Source organism: Vicia villosa, linkage group LG4 (assembly GCF_029867415.1).
Source record: "Vicia villosa cultivar HV-30 ecotype Madison, WI linkage group LG4, Vvil1.0, whole genome shotgun sequence".
NCBI classification, from domain to species: Eukaryota; Viridiplantae; Streptophyta; class Magnoliopsida; order Fabales; family Fabaceae; genus Vicia; species Vicia villosa.
The window spans coordinates 20,171,385-20,191,891 of NC_081183.1; the positions used below are offsets into that span (position 1 = coordinate 20,171,385).

At 31.1% G+C, this 20,507-nt stretch overlaps 2 long non-coding RNA genes across 2 annotated transcripts; one reads left to right on the forward strand and one right to left on the reverse strand.

Moving 5' to 3' along the window:
- Positions 1 to 643: 643 nt before the first annotated feature.
- LOC131594625 (uncharacterized) lies at positions 644 to 4,189 on the reverse strand. The gene is made up of 3 exons (XR_009281431.1): positions 4,043 to 4,189; positions 3,904 to 3,959; positions 644 to 854 (listed from the first exon to the last, which is right to left on the reverse strand). It is a non-coding gene; the product is annotated as an uncharacterized LOC131594625 (long non-coding RNA).
- A 3,537-nt stretch (positions 4,190 to 7,726) lies between these two features.
- LOC131598936 (uncharacterized) lies at positions 7,727 to 8,207 on the forward strand. Its single transcript, XR_009282435.1, has 2 exons — positions 7,727 to 7,848; positions 7,956 to 8,207. It is a non-coding gene; the product is annotated as an uncharacterized LOC131598936 (long non-coding RNA).
- The last annotated feature ends 12,300 nt before the right edge of the window (positions 8,208 to 20,507 follow it).

Consider the following 20,507-nt stretch of genomic DNA (forward strand, 5'->3'; position numbering starts at 1 on the left):
CCAACAACTTCACAGTCCATCAGCAGCACTGCAGCATCGCACTTTCTAAATTTCATCTTCTAGAATTTATTTTCATTACTTACAGTTACCTTCAGACACATTAGGAGCTTGCACCATACTCGCATACCAACAACCTCTACATAGCTCCTCATCCTTCGAGAAGTGAACATCATAAATCCCTGCTCATCCTCTTCCTCAAGATGCTCCACTTAATTAGCAACAAAAATCTTTAAATCCAAGTCATCTTCAATTTAGGAAACAACAAACTCCAACAGCAATTGTATTGTCGCCCTCAGCAGCATACTACAACCTACAACTGAAACATAACCGAGAAGCATAGCTTCTCCCCCACTTAGCTTCAAACCAACTCCTGCAGACGAACGATCAGAAGAACAAAAAGTACCAACAGTGTTTCGCACACTCATCGTGTACACGGGAATAAACATCATTAGACAACATTGGCAGACAGACCGACCTGCTCTGATACCACTATTGTAACACCCCAAATCTATCCCGCAATTATAAGCGAAAATCAGAGTGCATTTAAAAATATTCATCAAAGATGGGATGTCACAATTCGACTTAACCAAACAAATATACTTATATTGCATTTAATAAAGATACATAGCATTCGGAACAAAACTTCATTCACTCCTTACAACTTAAACTTATAAACACCTTTCAATTCATCTTAACACAAATGTCATCATGGAATACAATAATCATAAAATAACGACTAATCCCCCCGAGTGCTACGTATCAGAGCAATGGACACCAACCTGACTTTCCATAAAGCAACGTAAAGACTTCACATAAATAACCTCGGACCTCCATGACTAATCTTGAGTACCTGCCTATTTCCCATGGTAGGGGAAATATCAGCAAAGGGGTGAGATATCTTACAATATAAAGGAATGCATGATAAATAATATAGGAGATATAGATCATACATAATTTCACCACTTCGCATCACATAACATCTTACAACAAGTTTCATCGCAAAACAACTTATCAATAATATACAACTTTCAACACGGCAACGATGTCATTAATCACATATTCAAATATACAAGTATGATATCAAATACGTCACAACAAAACACCTTGTCATCTCAACAATCCAAACACAATTCAAATGCAATTCAAATGCGACTCGAATGTGACTCAAACTTATGCATATGCATGTGGTACCATTGGAGTAAAACTCCCGTCTCAAACAGTTTGCCATTGGGCCGTCTCAAACATTTGCCACAAGGGCCGTCTCAAACAATTGCCACAAGGGCCGTCTCAAACAATGCAATGGATGCGACTCAAATGATGCACATCCACAAACACAACTTAAACCACTTAATCAACTTAAACGACATAATCAACTTGAACGACATAATCAACTTGAACGACATAACCACATCAACTAAACAACATTAACTCAATGCCAAGGTTCTATGGCAAAAACCGTATCATAGTAATTTACCACATCTCAATCGCATCATCACATCATATCAACATACAACATCTATTCAACTTCATTCTTATCAACATAATACAACTTATTAATAGTGACCATAGGGTCTACAACAATAACGACAAGTTCATCATGTTATAGTAACAATAACAATTCAACATATTGCACAACAACAACAAACATCAATATGTTACAACAACAAAAACAATTCATCATGTTACAACAACAACAATTCATTATATTGCACAACAACAACAAACATCAACATGTTACAATAATAACAACGATTCATCATGTTACAACAACAACAATTCATTATATTATAACAAACATCAACGATTCATCATATTGCCAACAACGTCAACACATTCATCACATTCCTTAATTCAAGTAATCATCATAATATGTTATATTCAACTTCATATATATTGTTAATTCATCGCATGGCATCATCGTCGACTCATACATATCAAATACGCATAATTAATCGCATATAGCATACAACATCTTTATCAATTATGTATATCATCACATACATCATTATCTCATCATAAGGAAAGTACATATCATCATCTCAATAATATTGTATCATCATAATAAAACGTATCAAGTTATACTACAACATAGTTATGTCAATTCATCACAAAGAGCATACCTCTATTATTAACACAACATAGTTCATCACTTAATACTAATAAACATAATAGGAAACTATATCATATGGATCATTTTGCATCATGGTATAGTTCATTGCGTCAGCTTTCCAACGCTTCAAACGGCGCCTAAAACAGAGTTACGGATCAAAAGTTACATCATTTCAAAGTTTAGAAAAAGTTCTGCAAAACAGGGTTCGCGGCGCCAACTGAGCGAATTCAAAAATTCCGAACTTTCTGCCAAGCAGTTCGCTGCGCCAACAGAGGTTCGCGGCGCAAACTGGCGATTTCAGAAACCCCCAAAACACGAAAACAGCATACGAATTTCATCCCAAAACCCCTAAACTCAACCCAATCAAGCTGGAAAACACCAATCATCATGAACAACAATAGAATACATGTTATAAACATAAATACAACACATATTATGGATCTTCTAACATCATAACATCATTAAACACATTTCAATTCATCAATTCATGCATTTGTTCATAAACCCTAACTTTTCTATGTTTCCATGAAATTGCAAAGAATAGAAAGCATACACAACATTATCAATTCCACATTCATCAACATTGCAACACAATCATGAATTTCAATTATGAAACCTAATCTCTACCATACCCATCATCATGCCAACCCTTAGAGAGTAAGAACCCCACCCTTACCTTAGCAAAAGCTTCACTTCCTTCAATGGAGCTCTTCCTCTTCATGCCATAACTTTCTTCTCTTCCTCTCTTCTTTCTCTTCTTTCTCTTCTTTCTCTTCTTTCTCCTCAAAATGAGTTATGAGGTTTAATCTCTAAAACCCTAACTCTACTACTATCCTTATTTTCTTAATTGGGCTTAACCCACAATCCAACCTCATATTCTATATTTGTTTCACTTAGGCCCAATTCATAATCTCTCTTTAATTACTCAATTAAGCCAAATAACACACATAAATAAATAACCACACAGCATAACCGAATATTATTTCCAATAATATTCCCCAACTACAATTGCTCCTTAACTTAATTAATACCAACTCGAAATTGTACTTCTCCGACTAATCCGACTAATAAATCCGACCACAACTTAACTGCTCAAATTAACATATTAATCCAAATTACGCCTTTAGAATAATACCGATAATTCCGACTTCGACTAATTCCAATGAATAAATCCTTAATAATTCAATTAAATAATTAATTAAATTCAGGGCGTTACAAGTCAAAGCAAAGTTTTTCTATCACATAGCCATGTGCTCTTAATTTGGTTTAAAATTAGTGAGATTAATTATCTCTCTTTTGTTAACAATTCTAACTGTTTATCCTAAAAAACCAAAAAATTGATCATTATTTAGTGAAGGTGAAATAGAAATAAAACTCTTCTTTAATATTTTTTATAAAAAAACTCTTCTATTATTGCAGGAAAGAAAAATGTTAACAACTTATGAGTATAAATGTTTATATGAAAACATGGTGGTGTTTAATTATCTCCTCTGTTTATAAAGTTCATGGAAACTCTCCACAGTAAATACTTTTTCTAGTCTTTCATAGAAACAAAAAATTTCTTAGTTTAAAATAAATTAGTATTATTATTTTATTAAAAAAATTATAAAAGAATATATCTAAGATAAAACTACTAATGTATATTAGGGTATCCTTTAAATTATTAACTAAAATACAAGCTAAAACAAAATCAAAACAGAAGCAAACATTTTAATTTTTTAAGGAAGCTAAATCAAAATATAATATCTTAAGCATGTATGAAACATATAAGCAAAGAAAGTTTAAAAACTTACCTGAACACACCAAAGAAGTAAGAACGCAGCAACGCCGAACACTATCGAAAATGAGGCTGCAACCATTTGTTCAAAGAAGTTTATAAACTTAAGTTACGTGACTTGTGAAAAACGGCTGATAAATAGAATTAACACTTACCGAAAGAGAACAAACGAAGATTACCACAATAGAATCTGAAGGATAACAACCGGATTCGACCATGGGCACACTCACAACAACACGGCGACAGAGACACACTTGCAGCAACGGCGCCGGTGCACACCAACACAATTCTATGGATCTAGCTTTCTCAATCGAAAAAGTTAGGTTTCAGTAGTATCTTTCCCTTTCTTTCATTGTGAATCACTAGTGGGCCTTAGACTTTTAATGGCCCACATGAAAATCTAAATCTTTGGTTTGTTGAATATTTCATTTTATGTCTTTTGCGAAATATTTCTTGTTATATCTTTTTTGCTAACTACTATTTTTTATAATTTAATCTCATAAAGTATATTTATTTTATTAATAAAATTAAATAAATTTTAAAATATCGTATTTTTTAAATATTGAAAAATATTATTTTCTAGTATAAATATTATCGAAAATGTTGGGTTACGAAAGAAGATGCGTTAAAAAATTATTCTTTGCTATTTTTACTATTTATACTTTTTATTTTTTTCTTTTACGTTTATATATGTATACATATATAAACTATACAAATATTTATTCTTTGCTATGTTGGGTTACGTAACAATATTTTAACTGTAATCTATACAAATGTTATAAATATAAAATTTATTAATAAACAAGTAAGATGTAAATTATTAAATTCACTTATTTATTTTTTATTATAAAAATATATGTAATAAAGATTCATATAAATTCACTTATATTTATATTATTATAATCATTTTTTACAAAATTTATATTATTTTAATATATGATTGAATTATATATATATATATATATATATATATATATATATATATATATATATATATATATATATATATATATATATATATATATATATATATATATATATATATATATATATATATATATATATATATATATATATATATATATATATATATATATATATATATATATATATATATATATATATATATATATATATATATATATATATATATATATACATATATATATATATATATATATATATATATATATATATATATATATATATATATATATATATATATATATATATATATATATAGTAGTATATATATATTATTATATTATGTGTTCGATTTTTTTATATTTAAATTTTTTCTTATAATTTTATGGAGGGAAATATTTGTTTTTTAATGTATAAATTTGGGGGGGAGATTGCCACAAAAAATTTGAGGTTGCTAAAATTTTATGCAATTTGAAGAAAATGTAGCCTTTTATTAGAACTAATATAACAATCGAAAATTGTGCCCAAAAATATTTAAGGGGACAATTATCAAACATTGCTAAATAAATACTATAATGACGATAAAAATCGTCCCCAAAGATAATTAAGGGTACAATTAATAGTTGTTGCCAAAAAAATAATAGAGTTACGTTTCAAAAATGACCCCAAAAGTAATTTAGGCAACAATTATCAAGGGTTGCAAATATTTTTTTGGCAACAACCATAAATTGTTGCCTATATGAATTTGAGGCAACAATTTTTACATGTTACCTAAAAAAGTGTTGTCAGAGACAACAAATGTTGTAGTGTAAATTGTGCTTTTTGTGGTTTGGAACCGGAAACAAGGGACCATTCTTTTGTTGCTTGTAATTTGGTTAAGAATATATGGAGGGGTATAGCATTTTGGATAGGAAAAAGGGGGATAGAGGATAATGAGTGTTATTCAAGTTTTATGGATTGGCGCTCTTTTTGTAAATCTATAAAGGTAGAGGAGAAAAAAGTGGATTTTATTTGGCTTGCTACGACTTGGTCCATTTGGTTGGCTAGGAATGGAGTGTGTTTTAGGGAGGAGAGTTGGTGCATGGATGATTTGCTTTGGAGGATCAAAACCTTGGTTTGGAGATGGACTTTTTGTAGGGATATTACTCGATCCAATTGTTCCTTTTACGAATTTAGCAAAGAGCCTTTGCTTTTTTTGTCGTAATTGTAATTGGTGCGTAATCTCTTTTGTCGAACGTGCTCGCTTTGTAAATAGGTTGGAGAACCCTTAGTTCTCCCTTATATATATTATTCCTTGTTTAAAAAAAAAAGTTTCTAATAAAAACAATGATAGTCTTGGAGTTATTCAAAATTATAAAGACTAGATAGTATTTCCCCACTTCATATATAAGCTTTATGTGAAACCAAAAATCAAATTTTCTTCCCCCCATGCTATCAAACATTTTTGGAGGGAGAGAAAGCAATTAAGGATGACAAGCAAATTCAAACTCACGGGACCATCTGCACTCGAATTCGAGTTAATAGATAAAAACTCAAGTTGATTGGATTTTGATTTGGGTGTCACCGGATATTTTGGATGCAGATTTAGATAGTGTAAAACCCACGCCTAAAACCCGAAATCACACTTGAACAACATTTGAGTTTGAGTGCAGGTTTAGGTAGTGTAAAACCCGCACCGACCCGACTTGTTGTCATCCTTATAAGCAATTGAGAAGTTGTTGTTAAAAATCTCTTGAGATTGCATGCTTGCCAAGATTCATCATTCACCGATTAAATTGAAGTTTTGAAAAGCTACAACTGAAGTTGGGATGAGCTTCACAACAAATCTTAGAGCATCTTAATTATTCTAAACATCAAGAGATGAGTTTTCTTATAATATTCTTCTAATCTTAATTGTAATAGAAATTAATATTTTCATGCCAGTAAAAAGTAAAAAGATGATTAATTGTATGATCAAGTTTGTGTCTTTGAAACCCTAGGTTGGTAGACAATGTGAACTACATGCTTACTATGAGCTCCTAGCTGGAAAAATAGGCATAATTTCCAACAAAATAGATTATTTTATGGCTCAATTTAGTTATGGTATCATAGAGAAAACTGAACTATAACTCATAAATTTAAATATTATGTACTATTTTTTTAAAAGTTCGTGTTACAAAATTACTTTAGGAGTGAAATTTAAACCATTAGATATTAAACATAAATTTTACGTGTTAGAGTTTGGAATGACTTAAATTGATTAAATATAATATGAGATATATTTATTGTTAAGAAATATGGTTAGGTAACTCAAATGATCGGTAGGATAAGAATTGTCCGGTCCTCACTTATAAGCACATGTTTAGGTCATATATTATTCGATGTGAGACTTTTATCACACCTCCTCACGCTCAGGACTAGATGATTGAAGCGTGAAAATAAATGGTTGATGATCCGATAGCAAAAATCATAATAGGTGGTCCACCAAATCTTAAATCAGACTCTGATACCATGTTAAAAAATGTGATTAGACCTAACTTTATTAAATTGAACATAATTTATCGATTATAATTCATAACATATTTATTCCTATATTAGCTTTAAGAATATGACCCATAAATATCAATGAATTCAAACCTAAATTTCACCCCATCCATAAATCTCAATGAGTTCTAACCTAGATTTCATCGTATGTTCAAAACCTAGGCACTTTATACATCGCATAACCAATTCCCATTCTTTTCTTGTAGAAGAAAACACCTTTTGCTTAACTCATACAATTTTCATATTTTTTTATAATTTAGGATTCTCTATTGTCTATCATGAAAGGATAAAAGAAAAACACAAATAATACTAAGGATTAATAAAACTAGAATTTACATTAACAACCATCAAGAAACATTTAACAATACTTCTAAATTGAAGAATGGTGATTCGCACACTATAAATAATCATACAAATTTCTCTTCAAATGCAACAAGGAAAAATATGTCAAAAGTTTTCATGTTTGTTTATGTTATGATTATTTTTATTTTCATAGTCATCACTGTAACGGACGGTATGTTTATTTTTACAATTTTTCCTAAATTTTTTTCTTTGCCGTAAATACAATATTTTTATTTTTTTTATTATTATGACATTCCTTTTTCTTACTTGAAATCACAGGAGGAGTACTTATATGTCATTCTGATAAAGAATGTCGTGCTTTTTATTGTGAAGCTCCAAAATATCCAAGATGTGTAGCTTTATTGTGTAAATGTTGGTAGTGGCAGAAACAATTAAAATTAAAAATAATATTATGGGACTTCTAAGATATTGTTATTGTATTTAAAAATATGTTATTGGTACACTAATGATTTCTCTCATACTTTTGTCTTCAATAAATAAATACAAAAAGTCTTCAATAAATAAAGGAAATATATGATTATATATGGTAAAAACTATTCTAATTTTCCATTTATCATAAGATAAATGTATGATATTAATTAAATTTATAAAATTATTGAAAAGAGCTAAATCTCAATAAATGGAAACAAATTTGTGATAACATTGATATATACTTTAAAAGTATAGATAAAATGGAGAATAATTATTTGTAATATTAAGTATCACTTGATAGAGAAAAAAAAATAGTTTATTTTAGTTCTCCTTTCTATAATGAGTGGCCCATTTAAAATAAAAAAGTGTTCGAAAATAAGTGATCCTTTTCAAATTTTAATATATTTTTCAATTTTAACCCTACAAATACAATCCTAGGCAAAATAGGCTATACGTTTTCTAGGCTCACATCTTTACTTAGTTTTCTAGAAATGGATCATGATCTCTTGCATTTCTTCAACATTTATTTCTTATGACATATGTAAAACAAATTTACAAACAGTACATATTTAATTTAAGGTCATTTAACATTACACTGTATACTCCATATTTATTCACTAATATTACATTAGAATTAACATAACTAATGTTAAATAGAATTAATAACAAGTAAACTTTAGATTAATATCAAAATTAACATTAGATAATACCAATTCATTGTAAAATCATATTCTCTCTCTTTTGAACGATTTTCTCTAATCTCTCTCTAAAAGCAATGGCGGAGCCAGCTAGGGACAGTGAAAGGCCACGGCCACCCCACTATTTTTGAAAAACCAAATTCATATAGATACATTGACCAAGAAAAATAAAATGAACTATACTAAAGATTTTACTATCAGTGGAAAAAGAAAACTTTTACCATACACATTGGAATGTAAGTTATGATCTCATATATACCATACACTCACATACTTAGTCCATTAGTAAAAAAAAATAAACTCATATGTCTATACTTTACTATACAAGCTAAAACTTTATTAGTAACACCTGTTTTAATAAGTGAATTTTATTAGTAAGTTTATTAATTTATCAATTGTATCCATCTTTTTCTTAAATAATATATTTGAATTACAATTTTTCTATGATTTTTTAATTTCAAAAATTTTATTTTAATGAAAGTGTGTATTTTTAAATTTTAAAGTTTTTATTTCAAGATTGAAGTTGTACATCTCTTATACTTAAAAAAAATTGTTATTTTGATCAACTCTATTATAATAGACAAAAAAAAATTGCTATTGATGTCAAAATTGTTATAGATATATATATAATCATGATTTGTTAACATAATATTATATTTTATTATAATTTAAATTTTTTTTATCTAATAAGATTGAAATATTTATTTATAATTTCTAATTTATTTTAACAGTCCTCCAAAAAATTTGTCCCGGCTCCCCCACTGTCTAAAAGGGGGTTAGGGTTTCATCGGTAACACCACATGAGTGGTCGTCAAAGAGAAAATCAATTGTTCAAGAATCTAAAGCCAAGGTGGTAGTTCACCTTCAGTAAAAGTCGGTAGTTCACCTTCAATAAAAGTCGGTGTATCTTTCATTTTCATACCTTCAGTAAAAGTCGATAGTTCACCTTCAGTAAAAATCAGTGTATCGTTCATTTTTCTACCTTTAGTAAAAATCGGTAGTTCACCTTCAATAAAAGTAGGTAGTTGACCTTCAGCAAAAGTCGGTGTATCTTTCATTTTCCTACCTTCAATAAAAGTTGGTAGTCCACCTTCAGTAAAAGTTGGTGTATCTTTCATTTTCCTACCTTCAGTAAAAGTCGGTAGTTCATCTTCAGTAAAAGTTGGTATTTTCCTTCATCGGCTTACCTTCAGTAAATTTTGATAGCTCTTGACGATTATCACTTCCCCGTCTATCTGTAGCGGTGAAATTTGTGAGACTAAAGTCATTAATTGACTTAGCTCATATATTTTAAACAGAGTCGCCACCGCGCTTTATTGTTTCCAAAGAAAATGGGAGAAAGAGCGAATAAAACCCACATAAGTTTTTAAAATCAAAACTAATAAATTTATCTGAGATTTGGGTACGGGGGTTTGTTATGCAATGGGAAGGTTTTAAGCACCCCTCATATCTATGGTACTCCATAAGAACCTCTTTGAAAATATTATTATTATTGTTGTTGTTATTTAAAACTGTTTTTGAGTTTATGGGTTTAAGTAGAGTGGAAGGATGAGAAAAGAAGGTTTTAAAAGTGAGCTTGATAAGATATCGCATCTTAGGCCTACATACCCCTTAAGCGCAATTGGGAAGTCAGAGCTTTTGTAGTTCCTCTTAAAAAGGAAAATAAAAATAGTCAAGTGGCCAAAATCGTTTTGGGTGTTGAGCTTTAACAATACTCCACGGGTTTTTAAAATATTAAGCTTTAACAATACTTAACAAGTTTAAAGTGAACCATGATTTAACAATACAAGGTTCAATGATCTAAGAGTAGTTTCACCGGGAATAACTCTCCTATTAGTACCAAGGTTTGAAAAGGGTTGGTTAAGCTTTAACAATACAAAACCAAGGGTTGTTTTTTTTTAAAATGGTTGAGCTTTAACAATACAAAACCATTTTCAATAAAACAAGTGCAAAGCTTTAACAATACTAAGCACGTAGATAAAGAGTTTGGAAAAGAGATTGAGTACCTTGACAATTTTAGTCAATACCATTCTCATTCCTTTGGATATTTCAACAACAACTTAAGCAATCAATCATAGATACCTCAAGTGTATGTGTGTGTGTGTGTGTGTGAGAGAGAGAGAGAGTGTGTGTGTGTGTGTGTGTGTGTGTGTGTGTGTGTGTGTGTGTGTGTGTGTGTGTGTGTGTGTGTGTGTGTGATAACATGTGTCACAAAAGACAAGCAAGTGAGTATAACAAAGAGGTTAATGAAAACTCAAATGGTAATGGATGAAGGGATATTTATACCCTGGGAATCATTTCATGTATGAATGAATATGATGAATGATGGATGGATAAATTTCTCATACAATATGGTTAGTACACAATGATAATTCCATGGATAAAAGTACAAGTGTACAAGTATAAAATCAACAAGTATATGCACAAGTATATAAGACAAAGAAATCAAAGCAACAAGTCATATTAACATGGAGAGGCCAAGATCAAGAAATTTTGGATTAAGGTTTTGAAATTAGGGATTTAGAATCATACCTAAACCTAATTGATCTTAATGATTAAAATACCAAATCCTAAAGGAGAGTTGGTCTATGGGAACATGGTATGGTCAAGGAGACATTACCCTAATCCTAAAAATGTTCACATAAAAATATTAACAATTTATTTGGTGAAAATATTAAAAGAGAAATTAATTCTGTATTTTTTAAAACATATAAAAAGACTTTGCTTTTGATTTAATTTTAAATGATGAAATAAATAATATTTTTGGATTTTTAAATTATATTATTAAAATAGATAACATTAATGAGTAGTGTACAAAATTTGGTTAAAAAATAAATTGTTTTACTATTTTAAATAAAAAATATAAAGTTATGTAAAAAATGAAATAAAACAAAGTGCTTAAAATATGGTTTGGCCCTAGTGGGACTTGTGTCAGTACGAAGTGCGCCTAAGAGGGAGGGTGAATTATGACCAATAAAAAAAATTTGGTTTTAGAGACAAGGATGTTCTTATATTTTGGTTTGGTTAAGTGAGGATAAAGCAATAAAATGCGGAAAGATAAATGACACAATGATATATACTGGTTCCCCTCACAATCCGAGAGTACTCCAGTCTCCTTTCAAACACGAAAGAGATTTCACTATAGTTAGAATGATTGTATAGCCTATCCATACAAATTGTGATGCTTACTATCTAACATATAGAAAGATCAAAGGCTCTTAAAACCTTTAAGATCTTAATACTAAGTGCAAGAAGAACAATCCTCCTCAATGCACACACTTGCCTCCAACAATCCTGGACAGCAAGAATACAACAAGTATTTTTTTAATTTTACAAGAGATTTTAATATAAATATAATCTATCAATCACTTGATTGATCTTCTTTTTCGAGCAAACAACTTTCTCAAGGATATTCAATAAGTGTTCAAGAAATTATATGAATTTTTCTTAAGTTTCAATGAAAGAGCAATGCAGAAAAATTCACTTGAAAATTTTGATTTCAACACTTTGAAAATATTGAAAGATGAGATGATTTTAGAAAGTTAAAATATTTGTTAGAAAAGGTGTTTTGAATTATGAAAATAATAGGTTTTATACTTTCGTAATACATCTTCAAAAGAGTATAAAACATGAGAGAATGCAATGGTTGAGAATAGAAAGGTGTTAAGATTTCAAAAAATAAGATTCAGCATTTTTGCTACTGTTTCATGTGTAACCGGTTACAGCATGGCTGCTACCCGGTTACACAAAGTAACGTTGCCCAAAATTTTTAAATTTTTCACGCTGTAACTGGTTACAGCAGGGCTGCTACCCGGTTACAGTAGCACCAGTAGCAGAAAATACCTTTTGAAAATGATATTTTTTGTATCCTTTTAAAATATTTTGATACCAAAACATATTATGACATGAACAAATATATTTGAACACTTGTATGTATATTTTAAGAGTTAAATATTATACCTTTAATAAATTGATCAATCAAAAGAGTTTCTTCAAGACTTAGAAGATATTTGAAACTTGATGTACTAGATCACTTGAGCCGTTCCACTTTTTGTAATAATAGTTTGTCTTCTCAAAACAAGTGTGGAAGCTTGAGTTCACAACTTGAACCCACGCCCTAATGGTGAAAGGTTCAAAACTTTGCCACTGAACCAACGCACTTTAACTGATATCGAAATGCACGCAAGTATATATAAAATAAAGCTTGTTTCAAAAATGGTTCAAACTTCATCTTCAACCTTGAACCCGCCATGGATTCCAATACATGTTTTCTCAAACATTGATCAATTTCAGTGAAATAAGTGTGCATTCTACTCAACATCTAACCACGAATTCAACCATATAAGTTTCATAAATTTATTCAAACTGGAGCTCATGAATTTGACTAAAAAACGTATGAACCCTAATTCTTATTTTTAAAATTAAATGCTTAATACGATCAATCAATCCCTAAAACCTTAGGAATATTATTCCTCACATTGTTCTAAACAAAATGGTATTAAGAAATATGGAATTTGATGCTCAAATAATGGAGTTCAAATTCAAGAGCTTACCCCTGCAAACAGGAAATCAAAGGTTGCTTTAGAGCACTTCCAGATGAGTTTTAATGATTTGAGTAGCTTCCTGACACCTTAGGGAAGCTAATGGGATGCTTAGTATAACACCCCTTTTCTAAACCCCAAATATAACGAATGTTCACAGAATATTAACATGCATATACTAAAAAGGGTGTGACATGTTGTTTTCATCGCAATGAAAACCCAAAACGAAATACAACATACAAACATGCATCTGATCATCTCATAACACAATTTGAAAACTTCATGTTTCATTAATAGGAATATCGCACACGGAAGAACAATTATAACCAACAATTTCAACGAATACATCCCATACTATATTCATCTACCAATTCAAAATAACATAATCCACTATGCTAAATGAAATCCAATAACTAGGCGACATAGCCTTCAATGAACATATCCAAATTATCCTGCCAAATACAAACAAGATAACAATATCCAAATATTAAAACATGAGTTCAAATAAACCCCCAAGTGTTACATGATCAGAGTATTTGACTCACTACCTAATCAAGACGATAAATCAAAAGCTCCTCGGCTAAATCCTCGGACAAGCTCACTACTCGTCAGAACCTGCACGATGTAATAATGAACATCATTCAAATAGAAGGGTGAGAATTCACATCATAATGAATAAATATAATATGTACAATGAATATAGCATACAATAGCATTATCATTCATCACACTTCATAAATTGAATTAGTTCCACATTTAACACACAAAACACAATTTCCAATTATTACCAAGGCAATTCACATCAATTCAAGCAATCGCATAACATCTAATGCGACTCGAATGCAATTAATGTGACTCAATGCATGTGGTACCATGTGAGTATCAAGCTCATGGCTCCCGATTTTAAACTAGAGCCACGCTTCCGATCCGGACAAGATCAAAGCCCTCAAAATATGAACCTTTATTTCACCGCTTATGTTTCCACAGAGGATCAAAGCCAACCAAATATGAACCTATTATTCACCTCCTATGTTTCCACAAAGGATCAAATCCACCCGCTTTTGTTTCCACACAAGGATCAAAGCCACCATGAATGCATGTACAATTATCACCAAAACATATGCAATTAAGATTATCCATACAATCTTAACATACCACAATTATTCAACACATTGAATTATCCACCAATTGCCTAACATACATCCATCATGTAAACATCATCAACAATGCATCCAAATAGCATTAAACATTTACACTCATCAAGAATAACATATAACACCATAGCTCAACAATGTTATTATCATCCAACATCAATTCATATATTACATAAATACAATTCAAGTAACATGTCTTCACTCACATACGCATCATACTCATAGTATTCACCAAGTCAACACATCATCGTAACATATACTAAACAATACCAACACATGTTGTTCACATCCAACATCAATTTACTATAGCACATACGTTAAGTCACGACAAAACATAGTTAAATCAATTCACAATATAAAATCATTACCTATTTCCATATCCCCACATGGTATCATTGTCCCATCTGAAAGAAATCACTCATCAAGTATAACATAACATAGTTACACCAACTCATTACAAAGAACATATTTCCTATGTTATCTCTACATAGTTCATCATTTCACCTTAGTTCTAATATCTAAAAACTATACCCTATGATTCATTTTATTATACCAATGCATAGTTCATCTCATTTGTTCAAAAGTTATGATCTTTACAAAATTTGTCAAAAAATTGAATAACATGTGCGGGTTTGTTCAGGCCGACCCATGAGTCGATTCATGATGCGTAACCCAGATTTTTGCCTTTGTGGGTTAGCTCAGACCGGCTGTGGCTTCTATATAGGTCGACTCATGCTGCGTAAAAACCCAAAAATCACCATTTTCCTTCCCCGTCAATTAACAACAATTATATCATCAATTTATCAAATAACATCCATTTACTACCATCTAACATGATTCAAAATAATCATTTCATGGAATCTACACAAACCCTAACATTTTGAAAATTGTGGAAGTAAAGAGATGAAGAACTTAAGCATACCACTATCCATTGCATACATATATACCCATATTATTGAGGATTCTCCCCCTTACCTCAAGTTAATCTCCATCTATCTTCAAGAATCTCACAATGCTCTTCTCTTCTCTTTTCTTCTCTCTTCTCTTCTTCTTACAAAAGTTATGTTATGAAATGACCTAACTCTTATTACTACATTTGTTCTCAAATTAGGCTTAACCCATAATTCCACCTAGTGTGATATTTCTACCACTTAGGCCCAATCAGTTATATCTTCCTAATAACTCAATTAACTCAAAGCAAACAACTATACATATAGTTAATTATTTTAAATACTCATTATACCATATAATAATTAATTAAATAAATAATTAATAAAAACACCAAATTAACTAATTAATAGAATAGCTAATAAAATTGGGATGTTACACTTAGTTGGTGTTGAAACTTCCTAGAACTAGCTACTCGAATCCACCTACAAGTAGAAGAACAAAAAATGGAACTTGAGGTTCCAGGTGTTACAGATGTTAATCAATTATCCAAATAGCTTCTATATGGTATATAGAAGGTATCTAAAGTGGTAGTTGGGTCAATGTGTGTATGGAATGTGAGTTTGAAGTTTAAGGTTTCAAGGTGTATGTTAATGGAGGTGAAATGGTGATTTTGGTTTAGCGGTATTTCTGAGATGTATGGTAGTAATGAAGCTTCTATATGATGTATGGAAGCTACTTGGAAGGTGGTTTGACACAACAAATGCTTAGAACTCAAAATTGCTTAGCTTATGCAAATGACTAAAATTTGGAATTTCAAGTGAGAGGGTGAGATTGAGAATGGTTGTGTGTTTGATTTCTGAAGCAAGGACCTCTATTTATAGGCTAAAATTAGGGTTTGTGGATGAAGGAATCAGATCCTTTGGAGCTCACATGTGATAGTTGTACTACTTTGCTTGTTTCTAGAGGAATGGAAAATCCAAGGTTCCAAGGGAAGGAACAAGCATGCTTGGAGTGGTTAGACACTTTAAACATGTTGTGTCTGAGCTTTTAGGGTTGCTTGTGTTCAGGCGGAAACTAGTTGGGAGCTCAATGCATTGATAAAGCAAAAAGCCATGCTTTTCCATAATAGAAGTATGAACTTTAGTCTTGAAATGAAATGAACATTTGGTTAATGATCAAACCTCTTGGATAATGGCTTAAAAGAGTGTGTAATATTCTGATTATGGCCTCTTGAACAAGTTAGAGGACCTATAATGGCTTGATTCTTGCATATTTGGATAAGTTTGCAAGTAGGTTCTTCAAAATTCTTCATGGAAATAGCTTGAGTTCAAGTGCTATGGTGTCGTCTTTGCAAAATCATATCTCATAGCTTAAGTGGTGAAATTTCATGCTAATGGTCTCTTTGGAAAGCCCTTGCTAAATAATTCAATCCACTTGTTAAAAGCTTTCTCAAACTCATTTTGGATCATAGTGAAAAATGGCCATAAAGTTGAAAGAAATCCATGTTAAAACACTTGAAATTTTCCAAGTTTTTTTAACATAAATTTCTTGATCCAATATCTTCCAAATTAATCACTTTTTGAAGAAATGCTATAAGTGACAAATTTGTTTATTTGATCAAGATCTTCAACTTTCATATTCGAAGATTTTTGAGTTTGTAGGTGAAATTTGACGTTCCCAAAATGAGGTCAAAATCGCTTAAAATCCTAATTTGGACTTTTGTTGACTTTTTTATCTTTGATTTATTTTCTTGATTTTTCTTGATAAAATGAATTTAATAATCATATGTTGATGATTTTGACCTTCAAAAGTCCATAGTTGACCAATTTCCTCAAAAGTCAAAGGTTGACCTGCACAGTTGACTTTTTCTAAATGAATTGCAATCTTGTGGATTCTAATTGAATCAAGCTCTCCTCTTCAAATATATGATATGAATGGATTATAATGTTGATTTGGAGACCCTTAAATCATAGTTTGAGCCATGGAGCTATGTCCTGATTAAAAGTCAACTCCTCAGATGAATTAGGTAAAAACCCTAATTTGGGCACCAGATGAATTTGGAAGTTTGTTGATTTTGAATTAATCCATTCATGGGATTTGGTTTTTTGGGATAATCATTTGAGGAATATGATAATTCTTGACCTCCTTTGTGGGTTTCAAAAACCTAATTTTCTCATTTTTCTTTTGATCAGTCTCCTGTTTTTAGACACAAGCAACAAACAACAATATTTTTTGATATTTTGGGTTTACAAATGATATATGCATGATGATGATCCTACTATTTGAAGTAAGGTGGGATCTTACTGGTCAAAAATTAGGGTACAACACTATCAAGGCATTTTCCCCGGTGGAGTGCATTTTTTCTCTCCCCAGCGGTGTTGTGTCTCCTTCTGTTTGATAATCATATCCAATACATTCATAAGCATCACATGGCATCTTAGGTTCAAAAATTGCATATTTTGTATTCAAGTCTCTTCAATCACGTCGAGACGAAGATTTCAATCTTCATATCTCCGGATAGAAGAAACTTAAATAGGGGCATCTTTCATACCCTAATTTTTTGTCCTAAGATTCCCCATTCATTTGCATTCCTACCACTTATCAAGATCACAACCTTATGTTTGACCTTTGGCTTTGTGCTCACCTCACCTTTGGGTAAACCACCAAGCACCTATGTTTGTTAAACTTGTGAATATTTCTTTATTATGTTAAATTAACCAAAATACTAAAAAATATATCTATTTCTTTCAAAGCTTTGTGCATTGTAGGTGTTGAACCAAGTGCATTCATATCCTCTCCTAAACATAGGGTTTTGAGGACTCCCACTCAATTGGTCATTCATGGAAGTACAATGGCTTAAACTTCAAAGTGACACTCCCATCATCAAAGTGTTATGTATTGAGCATATGTTAACTTCATTTTATCAAGTTCATCTCAAGATCACGTGGTTTGATTCATCAAGAAACTCCATAGGTTCATGTGTTTTTTTCCATGCCTTTTTCAACAAGTTTCATCAATTTGTGAACCTCATCATCAAGTGTGCTTCAATAAAACATCATTTAAAATTCTCATATATCTCCTCATGCTTTAAAATGCATGGAAAGTTCAAGAGATTCAAAGTTGATTCAAGAAGTTTCACCTAATTTGACAAGTCTTTGATTCTATGATCACAAGGGCATAACTCCTCTAATTTTCAACATTTTTTATTGCTTCTTTTTGAGAATTATTCTCCTTGACACCATCAAAAGCTTCTCTATACAATTTAAGAGGAAATTTTATGAAGAAAATCATCAAAAGTAAGAAGACATTATAAGTCCTCCTTTTAAAGTTCAAGGAATTGTGTGTCCACTTCAAAGGATAATAACTTGTTCATTTTTTTAATCATTTTGAGCCCACTCTTTTTGCATATTAATTTTGAAAGAGTCTAATTCAATTCATCTTTGAGTATCAAGGGAAAATTTTGAGTAGAAGATCATCAAGGAAAGAGAAACATTATAGGGCATCTCTAAATGCTTAGGTTTCAAGGCATGCCATGTGTGCAAGATTGACCACAAGCCCAAATTGCTCAAATTTAACTTTATCTCGCATAAGTTTTGGCTACAAGATTATTTCCCCCCCCCCCCCCCTCTACAACTTTTATTTTGGGAATTTTGATAAATTGAAGCTCTAAAGTACTCTTCTAAGTAATACATAAAGGTGTTTGATGAAATGACCTGGCAAGATGACCTTGTATATGCCCAAGTTGTCAAAAGCATATCTTTCAATTTACAAGTCCTATGGAGGTGATTCTTTTTGCATCATGTTCATATTAATGAGAAGGGTATTTTTCTCAAATTAAATCTCAAAATGCACACACCAACAGCTTGGGGCCTAAGGTTGACGTGAGCTGCCCAAAATTGCCAAAGTTGTTGAAATTGGCTAAGTGTTTTGTGCATTATTTTTGTCAACTTTGAAGAGCCATAAGTCTTGATATAATAATCCAAATGTAAGATTCAAAAGCTTATTTCCAATCTTGATATTTCATATTCCTAAAGAGTCCAAGATAGCACCATAAAGGTCCCTACATTGCTTGCCCCATGGTTTTGAAGTTGGTACCTTCAGCCTAAAGTTTCCACTTGCAATCAAAAGTGAATTTGATTAATGTGACTTCTAATCACTAAATTTATGCTCAAATTATATTTAAACATGCTTAACAAAATTGTCTAAACCAATTAGAGTGCCAAAACGCATAATTTGGGTGAGTTTTGACAACTTGCAAGTCACATTTTGCTCATAATGTAGGTGTGCACGAATTCGTTTCAAATTTCCTTATTTACCTCTCCTCATTGCATAATTCACTCTCCTATAAATAAATGAGATCTCCTCATCATTTTCCAAGCCTAAAGAGCTAAGAAACCTCTGCTCCAATTCAGACCACCCCTCACTGAAAATGAGATTCCAATTCATTCTTTCTTTTGAATTCCCTCAAAATTCTTTGTTGAGTTAGCTTCCTTGTCTCTTCCTGAAGCTAACTGAGCAAGAATCAAGCCTTAATGAAGGATAAAAAAACACACAATAAGAGGTGTAGGATTGGGTTTTTAATAAAATAAACTTAATGACACGTTTGGTTATCCTAGTTCGTTTGAACTCAAACTACTCCAGTCCACCCAAATAAGGTGATTTTACCTCCCTCTTACGAGGTCTTAATCCACTAATCAAACTTGATTACAAACTTTCACGATGACAGCCGTCAACGTCTTCTCGAGATTTAAACCACAACCCGGTTTGCTCAAGGAACAACAATGACAACAAAACTTAATCTTATGTGTTTACAAAAGTGCTTCTAATAAGTTGTATCACAACTGTGATGTATACACTATGATTCAAATTACAAAAGCAGTACATAAAATAATTATGAATATCGTTTAGAGCCTTTTTCTTTTAGCGTGCGTGAGTGTTGTACCAACTCTTTAATAAATACTTCTTTATATAGGAGGACATTTTGATCCATTGCAAGACACGCTTTCTTGATTTGGAAACTTGACAAATTACAGAATTAATTTTGTTTCCTTAATAGAAGATTCTGTCTCTTGAAAATAATTTTCAGTCGGTTAAGAAAAGATCTTGCATTTAATT